The sequence below is a fragment of the Ranitomeya imitator genome, chromosome 8, assembly GCF_032444005.1.
Source record: "Ranitomeya imitator isolate aRanImi1 chromosome 8, aRanImi1.pri, whole genome shotgun sequence".
NCBI classification, from domain to species: domain Eukaryota; kingdom Metazoa; phylum Chordata; class Amphibia; order Anura; family Dendrobatidae; genus Ranitomeya; species Ranitomeya imitator.
In genome coordinates this window covers 148798077-148816917 of record NC_091289.1, presented here as the reverse complement: position 1 = coordinate 148816917, position 18841 = coordinate 148798077, and the positions used below count along the sequence as shown (strand labels likewise).

Genomic DNA, 18841 nt, shown 5'->3' with positions numbered 1-18841 from the left:
ATGCATAACCGTAAATACGGTATGCCAAGACGCTCTGCATCAGATCACAAAAGCAACAGAATTTATAAAGTACGAAACATTCCCATCTACATACCGCATGAGAAAAAGATTGCCTAGATCAGTTCCAGATACATGTCCAAGAGCCAATCCAGCAACGTGACACATATCATGCATCTCAGACATAGGCTGTGTGCACACGATGCAGATTTAGTGCAGATTTAAGTGCAGAACTGCAGCGTTTTTTTCCGCGCAGAAACGCTGCAGAACTGCACTGTGATTTAAAGTACAATGTAAATCAATGTGGAAAAAAAAAAAAGCTGTGCACATGGTGCAAAAAAATCTGCGCAGAAACGCTGCAGATTTCAAAGAAGTGCATGTCACTTCTTTTGTGCAGTTCTGCAGTGTTTCTGCACCCCTCCATAATAGAAATCCGCAGTGGGAAAAACTGCAGAAAATCCGCACAAAATCCTTATCAATTCCGCACAAAAAGTGCACTAAAACCGCATAAAAACCGCAGCTTTGGATTCTGCCAGGAGATGCAGATTTTGTGCAGAAAATTCTGCACCTCTTTTCTTACGTGTGCACATAGCCTTATGTGGGAAGGAAAGAGACATCCCTCTATGTAAACCACAGGGCCGTAATCACCCTTGAGAATGATACCTGCGCCATCTACTCACCTGTCTGTCTGTTTTAACAAATACCTCTAGAACCAAATGAATCATCATATTTTACATACCCTTTGAAGGGAATCTGTCACCAGGTTTTTGCTATGTAATCTGAGAGCAGAATAATGTAGCGGCAAAGACCCAGACTCCAGAGATGTGTCACTTGCTGGTCTGCTTGCTATCGTTTTGCTACAATCCGTTTTCTCTGCTGCAGATCTAGCAGAGCTGAGAATGCTGAGCTCTGTATATCCCCGCCCACACAAACAGGGCTGTGGAGTCGGTAAGCCAAACCTCCGACTCCTCCTCCTCAATTTCAATGACACCGACTCCACCAAAATGGGCTACAACTCCGACTCCAAAAAAACCCTACATACTCACATTCTGATGTCTGTCACGTCCCCCGGCGTCCACTGTGTCAACGCCGGCCGTAAAGAGCAGAGCACAGCGGTGACGTCACCGCTATGCTCTGCTTTACGGCCGGCGCTGACACAGTGGACGCCGGGGGACGTGACAGACATCAGAATGTGAGTATGTAGGTTTTTTTTTTTTTTTAACTTTTACAATGGTAACCAGGGTAAACATCGGGTTACTAAGCGCAGCCCTGCACTTAGTAACCCGATGTTTACCCTGGTTACCCGGGGACTTCGGCATCGTTGAAGACAGTTTCAACGATGCCGAAGTCTTTCCCCTGATCGTTGGTCGCTGGAAAGAGTGGTCTGTGTGACAGCTCCCCAGCGACCACACAACGACTTACCAACGATCACGGCCAGGTCGTATCGCTGGTCGTGATCGTTGGTAAGTCGTTTAGTGTAACGGTACCTTAAGCCAAACCTCAGACTCCTCAATTTCCCCAGACTCCAAACCCTCAGCTCTGGTCACTACAGAGCATGTACATAAAGTGCAGCATAGATTCATCTCAACTCCGACCCCACAGCTCTGGTCACTACTGAGCGTGTACATAAAGTGCAGCACAGATTCATCTCACCTCCAACCCCACAGCTCTGGTCACTACTGAGCGTGTACATAAAGTGCAGCACAGATTCATCTCACCTCCAACCCCACAGCTCTGGTCACTACTGAGTGTGTACATAAAGTGCAGCACAGATTCATCTCACCTCCAACCCCACAGCTCTGGTCACTACTGAGTGTGTACATAAAGTGCAGCACAGATTCATCTCACCTCCAACCCCACAGCTCTGGTCACTACTGAGCATGTACATAAAGTGCAGCACAGATTCATCTCACCTCCAACCCCACAGCTCTGTTCACTACTGAGCATGTACATAAAGTGCAGCACAGATTCATCTCACCTCCGACCCCACAGCCCTGCCTCACTACTGAGAATGTACATAAAGTGCAGCACAGATTCATCTCACCTCCGACCCCACAGCTCTGGTCACTACAGAGCATGTACATAAAGCGCAGCACAGATTCATCTCAACTAAAAGCAGAGATCCTAAGATCAGGAACAGAACAGACATTTATAAGACATTTCATAACTTTCCAAATTCACAGCACATCCTGCATTGTACTACTGTATTATTATTATTATTATAATTTATTGTTATAGCGCCATTTATTCCATGGCGCTTTACATGTAAGGAGGGGTATACATAACAAAAACAAATACAATAATCTTAAACAATACAAGTCATAACTGGCACAGGAGGAGAAAGGACCCTGCCCGCGAAGGCTCACAATCTACAAGTAACCAATTTATTACAGTATTTATTTTAGGAGTCGGTCAATTTTATACCGACTCCACCAGAATGGACACAGACCACACAGCCCTGATGACAACTCCACTTGAAAAGCTCTTTCTACCACAAATCTGTGACAATATGCACATTTAACATGCAGATTTTGTGGAATATTTCGCCCAACACAATGCAAAGGATGAGCTCCATACTTTATATGCAGTATGCTCCGTTTTCCATGCGGAAAGAAAATAAACTTCAGAACTGTCCATTTCTTCTTCACAGACCGGGAACACAAATCCCCTACTGTGTACATGGATTCCTAAGCTACTGCAATGTCCTGCACACGGGGTACAAATTAGAAAAACTTTCCTACATTTCTAATTGGAGGTATATGCTAATATTATTATTACACCTACTACATATAAGGATAGGATCTTGGAGATGGGTATAGCCCTTTAAATGTTTAAGAATAATAAAAAAAAAAAAAAAAAAAAAAAAAAAAAGAGGTGGTTGCAACCCATTATTAGTATCTGGCTACATTCTTATGATGAGCTTTGGTGAGATTCTGAAAATAGGTTACTTACATTTTTTTGAAAATACGCAGAGTAAAAAAACTCACTAAAAACTCAACGTGGGAACGTACCATTATCTGCTGGATTTTCTCCGCGCTGACAAGCAGCTTGGCCAGGCCATGATGACATTCTCCAATCCAGCTTTGATTTCAAAGGGTAGAAGTGAAGTTTACAAAAAATTTGGAATTGCAGACATATTTCACGTAGACCCTTCACTTGACAAAGAAAATCATAAAATTGTACCAATTCTAAGACATGGACTTTGTAGTCAATAAGCAGAAAGAATTTACCAAATACAGAGCTTCCTCCTAGAAATCCTTTGCTGGGTTTTTCCATCAGCCGTCATCGGTTGCTGCTCATTTGTGGGCCCTTTCTGCTTTCAATGATGTTACATTCTCATGTCCGGGGGTCTCCTTATTTCAGCTCAGCAGCCTCGTGGGCATGACCAAGGCTGCAGAGTTTGGGTCCAGAAGTCACGGACAAGTGAATATATCCTAAGGCCAGATTCATATCAGTACATCGGTGTGCAGTGGCGAAATTTTTAAAAATCTGTCACTATCCAAATACTTCTAAACCCAACTGTTCTTGCCCTCTTTATGCATCCACCTTTAGATATTTAAAGGGAGCCTGTCACCCCCAAAATCGATGGTGAGGTAAGCTCACCGTCATCAGGGGCTTATCTACAGCATTCTGTAATGCTGTAGATAACCCCCCAATGTTACCTGAAAAATGAGAAAAAGAGGTTAGATTATACTCACCCAGGGGTGGTCCCGCTGTGGTCCAGTCAAATGGGTGTCTCAGGTCCAGTCTGGGGCCTCCCATCTTCATTCCATGACGTCCTCTTCTGGTCTTCACGCCGCTGCTCAGGCGCAGGCGTACTTTGTCTGCCCTGTTGAGGGCAGAGCATAGTACTGCAGTGCGCAGGCGCCGGGCATCTCTGACCTTTCCTGCGCACTACAGTACTTTCCTCTGCCCTCAACAGAGCAGACAAAGTACGCCTGCGCCAGAGCAGCGGCGTGAAGACCAGAAGAGGACGTCATGGAATGAAGATGGGAGGCACCTGACCTGAGACACCCATTTGACCGGACCACTCCTGGGTGAGTATAATCTAACCTCATTTTCTCCTCTTTCAAGTAAAGGTACCTTCACACATAACGATATTGTTAACGATATCGTTGCTATTTGTGACGTAGCAACGATATCGTTAATGAAATCGTTATGTGTGACAGCGACCAACGATCAGGCCCCTGCTGGGAGATCGTTGGTCGCTGAATAAAGTCCAGAACTTTATTTCGTCGCTGGACTCCCTGGAGACATCGCTGGATCGGCGTGTGTGACACCGATCCAGCGATGTCTTCACTGGTAACCAGGGTAAACATCGGGTAACTAAGCGCAGGGCCGCGCTTAGTAACCCGATGTTTACCCTGGTTACCATGCTAAAAGTAAAAAAAAACAAACAGTACATACTTACCTACAGCCGTCTGTCCTCCAGCGCTGTGCTCTGCACTCCTCCTGTACTGGCTGTGAGCCGGAAAGCAGAGCGGTGACGTCACCGCTCTGCTTTCCGGCTCCCAGACAGTACAGGAGGAGAGCAGAGAAGCAGAGCGCAGCGCTGGAGGACAGACGGCTGTAGGTAAGTATGTACTGTTTGTTTTTTTTTACTTTTAGCATGGTAACCAGGGTAAACATCGGGTTACTAAGCGCGGCCCTGCGCTTAGTTACCCGATGTTTACCCTGGTTACCGGCATCGTTGGTCGCTGGAGAGCGGTCTGTGTGACAGCTCTCCAGCGACCAAACAGCGACGCTGCAGCGATCCGGATCGTTGTCGGTATCGCTGCAGCGTCGCTTAATGTGAAGGGGCCTTAACATCGGCGGCTTATCTACAGCATTACAGAATGCTGTAGATAAGCCCCTGATGCTGCTGGGCTTACCTCACCATCGATTTGGGGGGGGAGGGGGGGGGACAGGTTCCCTTTAACTATAAACAAAAATACATACAAAAACACAACACCCAATGTTTGGCAGCTGCTGGAAGTTGTGATCTCTGAAAGCTTTTGTTGATAACATTGTTAAGGTACCGTCACACATAACGATATTGTTAACGATATCGTTGCTATTTGTGGCGTAGCAACGATATCGTTAATGAAATCGTTATGTATGACAGCGACCAACGATCAGGCCCCTGCTGGGAGATCGTTGGTCGCTGAATAAAGTCCAGAACTTTATTTCGTCGCTGGATCTCCCTGGAGACATCGCTGGATCGGCGTGTGTGACACCGATCCAGCGATGTCTTCACTGGTAACCAGGGTAAACATCGGGTAACTAAGCGCAGGGCCGCGCTTAGTAACCCGATGTTTACCCTGGTTACCATGCTAAAAGTAAAAAAAAACAAACACTAGATACTTACCTACAGCCGTCTGTCCTCCAGCGCTGTGCTCTGCACTCCTCCTGTACTGGCTGTGAGCCGGAAAGCAGAGCGGTGACGTCACCGCTCTGCTTTCCGGCTCCCAGACAGTACAGGAGGAGAGCAGAGAAGCAGAGCGCAGCGCTGGAGGACAGACGGCCCTGCGCTTAGTTACCCGATGTTTACCCTGGTTACCGGCATCGTTGGTCGCTGGAGAGCGGTCTGTGTGACAGCTCTCCAGCGACCAAACAGCGACGCTGCAGCGATCCGGATCGTTGTCGGTATCGCTGCAGCGTCGCTAAATGTGAAGGGGCCTTTAGAGTGGTTCTCCTGACTTTTGACTAGTGCTGTCTCCATACTACAGCTCTATGTACAAAGAAGACATATACAAGCACTGTACTAATCTACGCACTTAACCTAAAGCGTATGCCGGGAGCTTTTCCTGATGAATACTTTAATATTCCCATAGGCCCCCATTAAATCAGACGATGACCGAAAGTATGCTCCTTTGCATCTCATAATGTTTGCTTTGCTATATATCAAAAACCGCAATAGGCAAGATTATACAGAAATCTACATTTATTTTACTACTAGATGGTGGTCACATACTATATTGCCCAGCCACGTACTATATTGCCCAGCCACGTAGTATACAGCAGAGCCATGTAGTATACAGCAGAGCCACGTAGTATACTGCCCAGTCATGTAGTATATTGGCCAGTCACGTAGTATATTGCCCAGCTACGTAGTATATTGCCCAGCCACGTATGTAACAGGTTAAAAAATAAAAAATAAACATATACTCACCATCCAAGGCCGCCTTGTAGTCCTGTCGCCTGTGTGCTTTTTGAGGAAAATATTTTACCTGGTTCTTCCATCATGAGATAAAGCTGAGTTGTTTAACTCAGTAGAATAAAGGCTGTATATGTGTAACATTCACAATGCCATGCTCTTCCAGAGGTTTCTGTAGGATTAGTGGGCAGTTTCTCTCCTATATTATCACAGACGCTCGCTTTACTTACGCAGTTCTCAAAACTGAATTTGACTCCGCAGAGGTCCCAGCCCCTTCACGGCAAAAATGTTACAACATGAACAGAGTTGAGAAAAAGACCATAATCCTATTGTTCTACAAACCTATGAATACAGAATCAACCCCTTCAGTGCCAAGTCCAAGAAGTTAGACAATATGTTTCTGATTGTTTGGAGTGGAATAGATCTGCACAACACAAGAAGAATGTGAATCTAAGTGTGAGGAGGAGGAAGGGCAAGCAGACAAGAAAATGAAAGTGAAACTTTTTGCACAATACTGCAGCATAGCCACAGACAGACAAGTCTGGATCTGTTTGTGTGTACGATCTGAGGTTTATTACATTCTTTCCTTATAATGGCAGCAGGCCGTAAAAGAGACCCAGTTTGGGAATATTTTAATGAAGCTCCTTCGCCTATCGGTAAGGCAGGCATGCGTGCAAAATGCAAACGATGCAACAAAGAGATGCAGGGCCTGGTGGCGCGAATGAGGCAACATCATGAGAAGTGCGGTGATGAAGATGACCAAAGAAACACTTCTGAACAGGCAGGATCTTCAGGTTGGTAAACATTTTTATTGAATCCTATTTCTAAAGATTGAACTGTCATGTGTGAGAAAAATTATATTTCTTATTATTACTGCATGTTACTGTCTTTTGGTACAGTTATGAAGAAAAACAAATATTCCTTTTGGGGCAGGGGCAGTGATGTGTTGTGTACAATAAGCAGAAATTGTATAAACAATAAAATAACAGCATTGACCTTTTTTGCTTAGGGGAATTCATGGATTCTGGAAACTATCCACCTCCAAGATCACCATCATCCTGTTCTACAGTTTCAGAGTTATCCATCCAGGATAGTGCTTCATTAGCAGCAGCATCATCATCAGACACCCACAGCCACATATCACCATCACCCAAAAGGAAGAAAAAACCTTTACCTCCTGGAACCACCATAGATAGGTTTGTGATAAGAACTAGCAGATTAGAAAAAGAGTTGATTGATGAAAAAAATGCCCAGTTTATTTATGCAACGAACTCTTCTTTCCGTCTGACTGAGAACCCACATTTCATTAATATGGTTCAGTCACTGAGACCAGGATACAGTCCACCCAGCAGAGCTGATGTTGCAGGGAAACTGCTGGATCAAGTGTATGACAGAGAAATGGAGCAATGTGCAACAGCTCTGGAGGGTAAAATTGTTAACCTAAGTATTGATGGGTGGAGTAATGTCCACAATGATCCTATTGTATGTGCTTGTATAACAACAGAAGAAGGTAAAGTCTTCCTTGCACAAACAACTGATACGTCAGGAAATGCACACACAGCAGAATACTTACAAGAAGTGGCAGTAAAAGCTATAACGACATGTGAACAAAAATTCAAATGTCTAGTACGCAGTTTGGTCACTGACAATGCTGCAAATGTATCCAAGATGAGAAGAGATTTAGAAGAGCAGGGAGGGAATACAAAGCTGCTAATAACATATGGTTGCAGTGCTCATTTGCTGCACCTCTTAGCCAAAGACTTAAGTGTTCCAGAAATAAAGGCTAATGTTGTTGAAATTGCTAAATACTTCCGTAATAATCATTTTGCTGCAGCACCTCTGAAAAGGATGGATGGAACCAAGCTAACGCTCCCACAAGATGTTAGATGGAACTCTGTGGTGGACTGTTTTGAGCAGTATATCAAAAACTGGCCTATTCTGATGACACTTTGTGAAGAAAATCGAGATAAAATAGATGGCACTGTCACGGCCAAAATCCTCAACATTGGGCTTACGAGAAATGTTGAACATATGCTGAGCTTCCTGAAACCCATCTCTCAAGCTTTAAACAAAATACAGAAAAATAGCTGTTTTATTGCGGATGCTGTTGAAATTTGGAAGGAACTGAGTGAACACTTAAAAACAGAACTACACATGGACAGAATTAAATTACAAGCAGTAAACAAACGAATGGGACAAGCACTGACTCCAGCTCATTTTTTGGCAAATATTGTCAATATCCAATATCAGGGTCAAAACCTAAGTGCTGAGGAAGAGGAGTTAGCTATGACATGGGTATCCAGCAATCATCCATCTTTAATGCCAACTATAATAAACTTCAGAGCTAAGGGGGAACCATTCAAGAAATATATGTTTGCTGAAGATATTTTAAGGAAGGTCACACCAGTAAACTGGTGGAAGTCACCTAAGCGCTTGGATTTAGAGACTGTTCAAGTAATGATTTCACTTTTAACAGCAGTAGCTTCTTCTGCAGGCATTGAAAGAATATTCTCTTCCTTTGGACTCATTCATTCTAAATTGAGAAATCGGTTGGGACCCAATAAAGCAGGAAAGCTTGTTTTTCTTTTCCAGATTATGAAAAGGAACAAAGAAGAAGATGATGATGAAGATGACGACAAGTGAGCTACAGAGGACAGCAGGGACAGTAGTATTTAAGTTTTTCATGTGTTGGCTGGGCTGACAGTCTAAGTTTCTTATAATATATATATATATATATATATATATTGTTTAGCCAAATTAGTTAACAAACATGGATGTTTGTTTAACCCCTTAGTGACAGAGCCAATTTGGTACTTAATGACCAGGCCAATTTTTGCAATTCTGACCACTGTCACTTTATGAGGTTATAACTCTGGAACGCTTCAACGGCTCCCGCTGATTCTGAGATTGTTTTTTCGTGACATATTGTACTTCATGTTAGTGGTAACATTTCTTCGATATTACTTGCGATTATTTATGAAAAAAAACGGAAATATGGCGAAAATTTTTAAAATTTTGCAATTTTCAAACTTTGTATTTATGCCCTTAAATCAGAGAGATATGTCACGAAAAATAGTTAATAAATAACATTTCCCACATGTCTACTTTACATCAGCACAATTTTGTAAACAATTTTTTTTTTTTAGGGAGTTAAGGGTTAAAAGTTGACCAGCAATTTCTCATTTTTACAACACCATTTTTTTTTAGGGACCACATCACATTTGAAGTCATTTTGAGGGGTCTATATGATAGAAAATAATGAAGTGTGACACCATTCTAAAAACTACACCCCTCAAGGTTCTCAAAACCACATTCAAGAAGTTTATTAACCCTTTACGTGCTTCACAGGAACTGAAACAATGTGGAAGGAAAAAATGAACATTTAACTTTTTTTTGCAAACATCTTAATTCAGAACCATTTTTTTTATTTTCACAAGTGTAAAAACAGAAATGTAACCATAAATTTTGTTATGCAATTTCTCCTGAATACGCCAATACCCCATATGTGGGGGTAAACCACTGTTAGGGCGCACCGCAGAACTTAGAAGTGAAGGAGCGCCGTTTGACTTTTTCAATGCAGAATTGGCTGGAATTGAGATCGGACGCCATGTCACATTTAGAGAGCCCCTGATGTGCCTAAACAGTGGAAACTCCCCACAAGTGACACCATTTTGGAAACTAGACCCCTTAAGGAACTTATCTAGATGTGTGGTGAGCACTTTGAACCCCCAAGTGCTTCACAGAAGTTTATAACGTAGAGCCGTGAAAATAAAAAAATCGCTTTTGTTTACACAAAAATGATCTTTTCGCCCACAAATTCTTATTTTCACAAGGGTAACAGGAGAAATTAGACCACAAAAGTTGTTGTGCAATTTCTCCTGAGTACGCCGATACCCAATATGTGGGGGTAAACAACTGTTAGGGCGCACCGCAGAGCTTGGAAGAGAAGGAGCGCCGTTTTACTTTTTCAATGTTGAATTGGCTGGAATTGAGATTGGACGCCATGTCGTGTTTGGAGAGCCCCTGATGTGCCTAAACAGTGGAAACCCCCCACAAGTGACACCATTTTGGAAACTAGACCCCTTACGGAACTTATCTAGATGTGTGGCGAGCACTTTGAACCCCCATGTGCTTCACAGAAGTTTATAACGTAGAGCCATGAAAAAAAAAAATTGCATTTTTTCTACAAAAATGATCTTTTTGCCCACAAATTTTTATTTTCACAAGGGTAACAGGAGAAATTAGACCACTAAAGTTGTTGTGCAATTTCTCCTGAGTACGTCGATACCCAATATGTGGGGGTAAACCACTGTTTGGGCGCACCGCAGAGCTTGGAAGAGAAAGAGTGCCGTTTTACTTTTTCAATGTAGAATTGGCTGGAATTGAGATCGGACGCCATGTCGCGTTTGGAGAGCCCCTGATGTGCCTAAACAGTAGAAATCCCCCACAAGTGACCCCATTTTGGAAACTAGACCCCCCATGGAACTTATCTAGATGTGTGGTGAGAACCTTGAATGCCCAAGTGCTTCACAGAAGTTTATAATGCAGAGCCGTGAAAATAAAAAATATTTTTTTTTCCACAAAAAAGATTTTTTAGCCCCCAAGTTTTTATTTTCACAAGGGTAACAAGAGAAATTGGACCCCAAAAGTTGTTGTCCAATTTGTCCTGAGTATGCTGGTACCCCATATGTGGGGGTAAACCACTGTTTGGGCGCACGGCAGAGCTCGGAAGGAAGGAGCGCCGTTTTGGAATGCAGACTTTGATAGAATGGTCTGCGGGTATTATGTTGCGTTTGCAGAGCCCCTGATGTACCTAACCAGTAGAAACCCTCCACAAGTGACCCCATTTTGGAAACTAGACCCCCCAAGGAACTTATCTAGATGTGTGGTGAGAACTTTGAATGCCCAACTGCTTCACAGAAGTTTAGAATGCAGAGTCGTGAAAATAAAAAATATTTTTTTTTTTTTCACAAAAAAGATTTTGTAGCCCCCAAGTTTTTATTTTCACAAGGGTAACGAGAAATTGGACCCCAGAAGTTGTTGTCCAATTTATCCCGAGTACGCTGATGCCCCATATGTGGGGGTAACCCACTGTTTGGGCGCACGGCAGAGCTCAGAAGGGAGGGAGCACCATTTGACTTTTTGAGCGCAAAATTGGCTGTCGTGTTTGGAGGCCCCCTGATGTACCTAAACAGTGGAAACCCCCCAATTCTAGCTCCAACCCTAACCCCAACACACCCCTAACCCTAATCCCAACCTGATCCATAATCCTAATCACTAACCCTAACCATAATCACAACCCTTACCCCAAAACAACCCTAATGTCAACCCTAACCATAACCTTAATCAAAACCCTAAATCCAACACACCCCTAATCCTAATCTCAACCCTAACCTCAAACCTAACCCTAATCCCAATACACCCCTAATCACAACCCTAACCTTAACCCTAATCCCAAACCTAACCCTAATCCCAAGCGTAACCCTAATGCCAACCCTAACCCTAATACCAACCCTATTCCAAACCCTAACCCTAATCCCAGCTCTAACCCTAACTTTAGCCCCAACCCTAGCGCCAACCCTAGCCCTAACTTTAGCCCTAACCCTAGCCCTAAGGCTACTTTCACACTTGCGTCGTTTGGCATTCCGTCGCAATCCGTCGTTTTGGACAAGAAACGGATCCTGCAAATGTGCCCGCAGGATGCGTTTTTTGCCCATAGACTTGTATTGCCGACGGATCGTGACGGATGGCCACACGTCGCGTCCGTCGTGCACTGGATCAGTTGTGTTTTGGCGGAGCGTCGGCACAAAAAAAGGTTCAATGAAACGTTTTTTTGTACGTCGCATCCGCCATTTCTGACCGCGCATGCGTGGCCGTAACTCCGCCCCCTCCTCCCCAGGACATAGATTGGGCACCTGATGCGTTGAAAAACTACAGCTGCTGCCCACGTTGTGCACAATTTTCACAACGTGCGTCGGTATGTCGGGCCGACGCATTGCGACGGCCCCGTACCGATGTAAGTGTGAAAGAAGCCCAACCCTAAATTTAGCCCCAACCCTAACCCTAAATTTAGCCCCAACCCTAGCCCTAACCCTAGCCCTAACCCTACCCCTAATTTTAGCCCCAACTGCTGTTCTCCTGCCGGCCGGCAGATGGAGACAGATGGCGGGCGCACTGGGCATGCGTCCGCCATGTTCTTCTGCCGGCGGCCAGGAGGATCAGCAAGAGAATCCAGGGACCTAGGTGAGTATGCTAGGGTCCCCGAATCCCCCTATTTCTCTGTCCTCTAATGTGCGATCACATCAGAGGACAGAGAATTACACTTTACATTTTTTTTTGTTTTTTGTTTTTTTGCGGTCGCCGGTAAACAGTTAATTACCGGCGATCGCAAAACAGGGGTCGGTAATACCGACCCCGATCATGCTCTTTGGGGTCTCGGCTACCCCCGGCAGCCGAGACCCCAAAGATTCTCCCGGTGCCGGCCGGCGGGCGCACTGCGCATGCGCCCGCCATTTTGAAGATGGCGGCGCCCACCGGGAGACACGAGGAGCATCGGGGGAGCTAGGTGAGTATTGGGGGGCCACCTGGGACCCCTTTTCTCTGTCCTCCGATGTGCGATCACATCGGAGGACAGAGAAATTAAAAAGAGATCGCGTTTTTTTTTTTTTGCGATCGCCGGTAAACGGTTAATTACCGGCGATCGCAAATGTGGGGTGGGTTAAAAACCCCCCGAATCATGTTCTCTGGGGTCTCGGCTACCCTCGGCAGCCGAGACCCCGGAGAAAATCGGCCTCTGGGGGGCGCTATGGACTTTTTCCACAGCGCCGTTAATTAACGGCGCTGTGGTTTAAGTACCCTTAGCGGCCGCCGTTAAAAGGCGTATCGGCGGTCGCAAAGGGGTTAAGCAAATAACTTATGCTGTAATGTTGTTATTGTTTCAGTTGAATAAATCTATTTAAATTGTTATTAAGGTCAGGATTATTTTTCTCCTTCCTAAGTACAACAGAACAGTGGTGTCCAAATATGAATGATTAACCCATTAAACTGGGGAGAAAAAAGTAATATAAAAAGTGATTCTAAAAATCTTCATCTACTTGCATGTTAAAGTAGCAAGAACTAGTTTAGGTAGAAACTTTGATTTAAATCACTGATTTAAATCAAGCCTTACTGACTAGTGATTTAAATCGTGATTTAAATCAAATCTACCCTGCCTGTAATAGATCATTACCAACAGAAAATTAAAGAGCTTTACCTCTTTACACCATAACCACTGTAAATAGTGAGCTATACAACTTACCAGTCCAGTCCTAGGAAGTCAGCTGCCTAAACCCACCGATAGCTGCTCCATTCCAGGTCCCGGCCGCATTGCCTTCAGTCTTTGCTCTGGTCATATACAAAGCAGCCAGGACCTGGAATAGAGCAGCTATCGGTGGCTTGGAGCCTTCATATAGACTGCTCTGGTCATGTATGGACACATCAGCAGGAGTGCGAGGGGTTAAAGGCATATTTAATTAGCTAGGCAAACCCCCTTCACTACTGTTGCAGAAGAGGGGCTGACCACTGAAATAATAGCAGGAGATCACTGCTAGAGTTTAAAATTCACAGCTGATTTTGATATACACTTTTTATTTTCCTGGACACAGGTTTTGGGCACAAGGGGTGCTCATTAAAGCTGAGCAAATTTTTCAAAATTCAGTTCCGATAATTGTGATTGCCGACCAAAAACATTGTTTTTGCAATATTCGCTGAACACAGCCAAATGTCATTAGAGTTAATGGGAATAGAAATGAATGAATATGTTCGGAACTGACCATCAAACATAAATTCGGCACAAATAAAGCAAATTCAGATTCGGCGACTGATTCCGAGTATATCCACTGAACTCCAGTGCTCATACCCATTCTCCTGACTCCACTATGAACATGTATGCTCAGAGCAGCTGAACGTGCATGTTTATTTCAACAAGAGCAGAATGTTATTTGCTAAACCGGTATAAAACGTGTAGTAATGATCGAACATGAACGGATAAGGTGTTATCCGAGCATGCTCATGTGCTAATTGAGTGGCGTGCTAAAAAAATACGCTCAAGTCCGCGCGTCTGCATGTCTCGTGGCTCTTCGACAGCCACAACACATGCAATGGGTCTTTAACTCGTCGGATCACACTGTATTCTGTGTGTGTGCCAGAAGTCACCATTAGGGCTCACGCACACAACCAATGTTCTCATACAAGTGCTACTGTGGTCTTCACGGATGACACTCGCACCTATGATATTCTATGCGGATGTGCAGGTCTGATTTTTTCCTTGGACTGAGTAGACCATGGAGAAAAAAAATAAATTAGAGACATGTCCAATTTTGATCAAAGTGTCAGCTCGAAATCGACAATGGAAGTCTATGGATCTGTGAAAATAAAAAAAAAATAAAAAAAAAAAATCGTACACCACTTGAATGACATTGAGGTCACAGACTGACAGAATGCGGGTCGAATGGCAGCACCTCTTTTTCTTCTCCACATCCGATAAAAACAGATGTCACTCTGATAAAATACAGATCATAATAAATGGACCATTTTTCTCTGATGTGTGAACCTACCCGAACAATGCAATCCTATGAAACCTCATTCTGATGCTCCACAGACATTATAAAACCCACTTCCGGCTCACACAAACCCGTGTGTTCTCCGGCTGATTGGAATTGCAGTCACATAACTGAGAAAAATATCTGAGTGGTGCCGGAAATCGGTGAAAAACGGTAGTCGGTGATTCTTTGATTGCACTCGCAGTACACATTTACACAGGTTTAGCAAAAAAAATAACTAAACAGGATTGCTTCTTCAAAGACTTAAGCATGCTGAAACCAAACATTTCCATTACGAGTACACTGGGAATCTTCTGCCACCAGGTGAATGTATAAAATGGACCTGAACTTCGGCTGACATGTTGTGTCATATACTTGTATTCTGGAATATATCTAAGAACTGTGTGCAGCTTCTCCGTTATTCCTCCTGAAAACGTCTAAAGAGCAGAAAGGCGGGCACCGCACAAAAGAATATATACTTGAGAGGATCAGCCACGTGCATATATAAGATCCATAGAACCAAAAAAAAAAAAAGAAAAAGACTATGCACACAGTGGGATCAACTGCATATAATAAATTTTATTGTACAAAACACCTCACTCCGCACAAAGGCACAGTAGGGAAAAACACACATTAAAAACAATTAAAACAGAGACAACCTATCCACATCCCCCTCAAAAATAATCCCAAGGATCCACATAGTCATATATAAATCATATAACAGACATTCAAAAGTTTAGGCAGAATAACATCAACATAGATGATTATTTAATTCCTAATACTGCCCACTAAATAAGTCTGAATAAAGGGAATATCTCAGTTAAATCCTGCATGCAACCAGTATGACCTAGTCACATCACTGGCCCGTGATAAGTGTATAATATTGTCCAAAAGGACGTCAGACACTGAACCAGAAAAACTCACTGACATAACCCATAGATACCATGCCCCTAATCTGGCACCTCATCCAATACGTTACCAAGTCTGGCAAAGCCTGTTACGGAAGAATAAATCCCTCATGAATATCCAGGGGGGAAAAGGAATAAATGTGCCTTAAAGGAAAATATGGGCACAACAGACTGGCACTGACCGGTACTATCCAATAAAGCTGGGTGATCCAGAAAACGGAGCTGGAATGAGAGGAGTCCAAAGCATATATATATGGGAGGAGGGGGGGAGCGGATAGGAACCCAACGCGTGTCGACGCTGCTAAGGCGTCTTCGTCAGGGGAAGATATTGAACCTGGCCTCCAAACAGGCCTTTTATGCGCGGTGTATAATATAAATGATCTACATCACCTGTGTGGCTGCTGGCGATTTCTCAGAGACCGGCAATTCCGTGACGCTGAGTAGACACTACCGGGCCTGCGCACTACAAGCGCAACCCATACCCTCCAGCGTGGCAGCCAATCAGCTCTAGCGTGCCATATCATGTTACCGGAGGGCTAAACACCAATAGGAGGTGTGCTCCCGTGGGATGAATGCGCACGCGCACTGATCCCACACATCGGGGATAGTGGCATCCATCTGCGCTCGCTCGGCTTCCCAAACGAGGGAGACCCTAACATGCGTAATGGTAGTGGCACGCAGATGCATTAACAGTGCGCGCGCACGCCGATGTACTGTATCACATAAGATCTGTGTCCTACAATTGCCATCCAATCACGGATAAATGTACCATGCCTAAATAAGTCCATACATGTCCGATAGTAAGAATATTAATACACACTCGCCTGAGGTAATATATAGCGAGCGCTAAGAGAAAAACAACAACAGAGATGTCAAGGAGATAAACATTTAATGCTCATCCAAGAGTGTCCATATAGGAATTAACCCTATGTGTGTACACATAACTTGGTTAGAAGGGTCCAGAAACGTATCAAAGGCCCATATACAGGAGCCAGTACCCATTTTGTATACGGTAATAGTGTTGCTTATGCACACACATACTTATTGTACTATTTTCCCTAAAAAATATATAAGCAAAAAACACAGAGATATGCCCATACTGGGTATACAGAGTATGGAATAGCAATTGTTACACAGGCAATCTGGTACCACAATCATGCCACACATACCCGTCATGCTTCAAATAAAACTCATACTTCGTACCTTGACATCCAGCTACCCCTATAAGAAGTAGCAGGACCCAGAGCATAGGCCAATATGACATGAAAGGGGTGCGTATAAAAAAAAAAAAAAAAAAAAGGATAATCCAAAGTGGGCACATATGATGAAATAGGTCCATATGGGGCAAGACGATCTATGTAAATGAAAGGATAATCCAAAGTGGGCACATGAGCTAAAAGGGGCCCATATGGGGCGAGGCGATCTATGTATGGAGTGTTGGTGATCAAACAAGACCGTCAACATGATGCACTATGGTGGGTAAATATATCACCACCTGAACTGGTAACATAAACTTCACCAGTCTCCACACTTCGGGGCTAGACCTGTTTGTAAAAGCCGGTAAATAACAGTTCCTCGTTGATCCCTACAGGAGCCCGACTATCCAGATTGTAAATCCACTTGGACTCTCTCCTAAGTAGGTCCAACACAATGTTACCACCCCGAATATCCATTTTAATTCCCTCCAGCCCCATAACCCTCAAGCTCGCCGCAGAACCACCATGAATCTGCAGGAAATGTCCTGCTACTGATGAGAGCTGTTTACCTTTCTCCCGATCTCTTTTAGCAGTATTAATGCTAGACAAATGCTGTTGCACCCGGCGCCTAAGCTCCTGTGTCGTATACCCCACATAAAGTTTTGGGCACCCACACACCAGGGCATACACCAGATTCCTGGTACGGCAGTTGAAATACGCCAAGGGTTCAATCTTTTTTGATAAGTGTGGAAGCGATATACCCGTATCTGATATCATGAAGCCGCATATATTGCATCCACCACATGGATAGGACCCAAAGATGCGACCACAGCTGCCACTTCTAGCCGATGCCCGTTTAAAGTGGCTAGATACCAGCTCGTCCTTAAGGTTCTGTGACCTTCTGGCCACCATTCTTGGTGCAGGAGCAAGCCAGGGGTGAAGTTTGGGTTCTGTGAGTAGGATATTCCAATTTTTCTTAAGAATCCCATACACATCCCCCCATTGATTATGGTACACAGTAATCAGATCTATTGTCCGTGCATCCTTCTTCTGTTTAGGTTTAAGTGTCTCCTCCCGTTCACACTGCTGGGAGTGCTGGAATGCTCGCGAGATCACTTTTCGCGGATACCCCCTGGTTTGGAACCTGTCAGTAAGTTTCTTAGATTCTGCCCGAAAGTCCTCCTCAGTTGAGCAGTTCCTTTTGACTCTCAAAAATTGTCCCTTGGGTATACTGTTACGAAGGTGAATCGGGTGTGCACTGTCGTAGTGGAGTAAGCTGTTAGTGGCCGTCTCTTTTCTATGTAGATTCGTGATGATCCGGTTGTCCTTCATGATGACATTTAAATCCAGGAAGTCCACCCTATCAGGGGATATCTTAGATGTGAGTCTAATGTTCCATGGATTCCTGTTGAGCAGATCAATAAAGTCATTACATGTCTCCAGGGTCCCAACCCAAAAGAAGAGAACATCATCGATGAACCTGTGCCATTCCAGCACATGTTCATGATACTGTTCGAGCCCATACACATATGTCTCCTCCCACCACCCCAGGTAGAGGTTTGCATAAGATGGCGCGCACCTGGCACCCATAGCGGTGCCAGACGCCTGTCTATAAAAGACACGATCAAAAATAAAATAATTCTTCTCCAGAACTATTTTAAGCAAATCCAACACAAAGCGGTCATGGTCCCTGTCCCTACTCGACTTCTTATCCAAGAAATATGCAACAGCCTCCAGTCCCAGCCCATGGTCAATACTAGTGTACAATGACTCTACGTCAAGCGTAACAATGAGGGTGTCCTTCGGAGTCTCCAACCTCCCAATACTTTCTATTAAATGCATAGAGTCCCGAATATACGACCCCAGGGCAAAGACTAGAGGCTGCAGGAAATAGTCCAGGTATATACAAGGTTTCTCGAACAATCCCCCGATCCCCGATATAATGGGCCTACCTGGAGGGTTGTCCAAGCTTTTATGCACCTTGGGGAGCATATAGTATGTAGGTACTCTAGGCGTCTCCAAAGT

The 18841-nt window shown here is 44.1% G+C and overlaps 1 protein-coding gene across 2 annotated transcripts in view; it reads right to left on the bottom strand.

Moving 5' to 3' along the window:
- Positions 1 to 18841, bottom strand: part of PKN2 (protein kinase N2) — a 166417-nt gene that overhangs the window by 135007 nt on the left and 12569 nt on the right. The window lies entirely within an intron of this gene.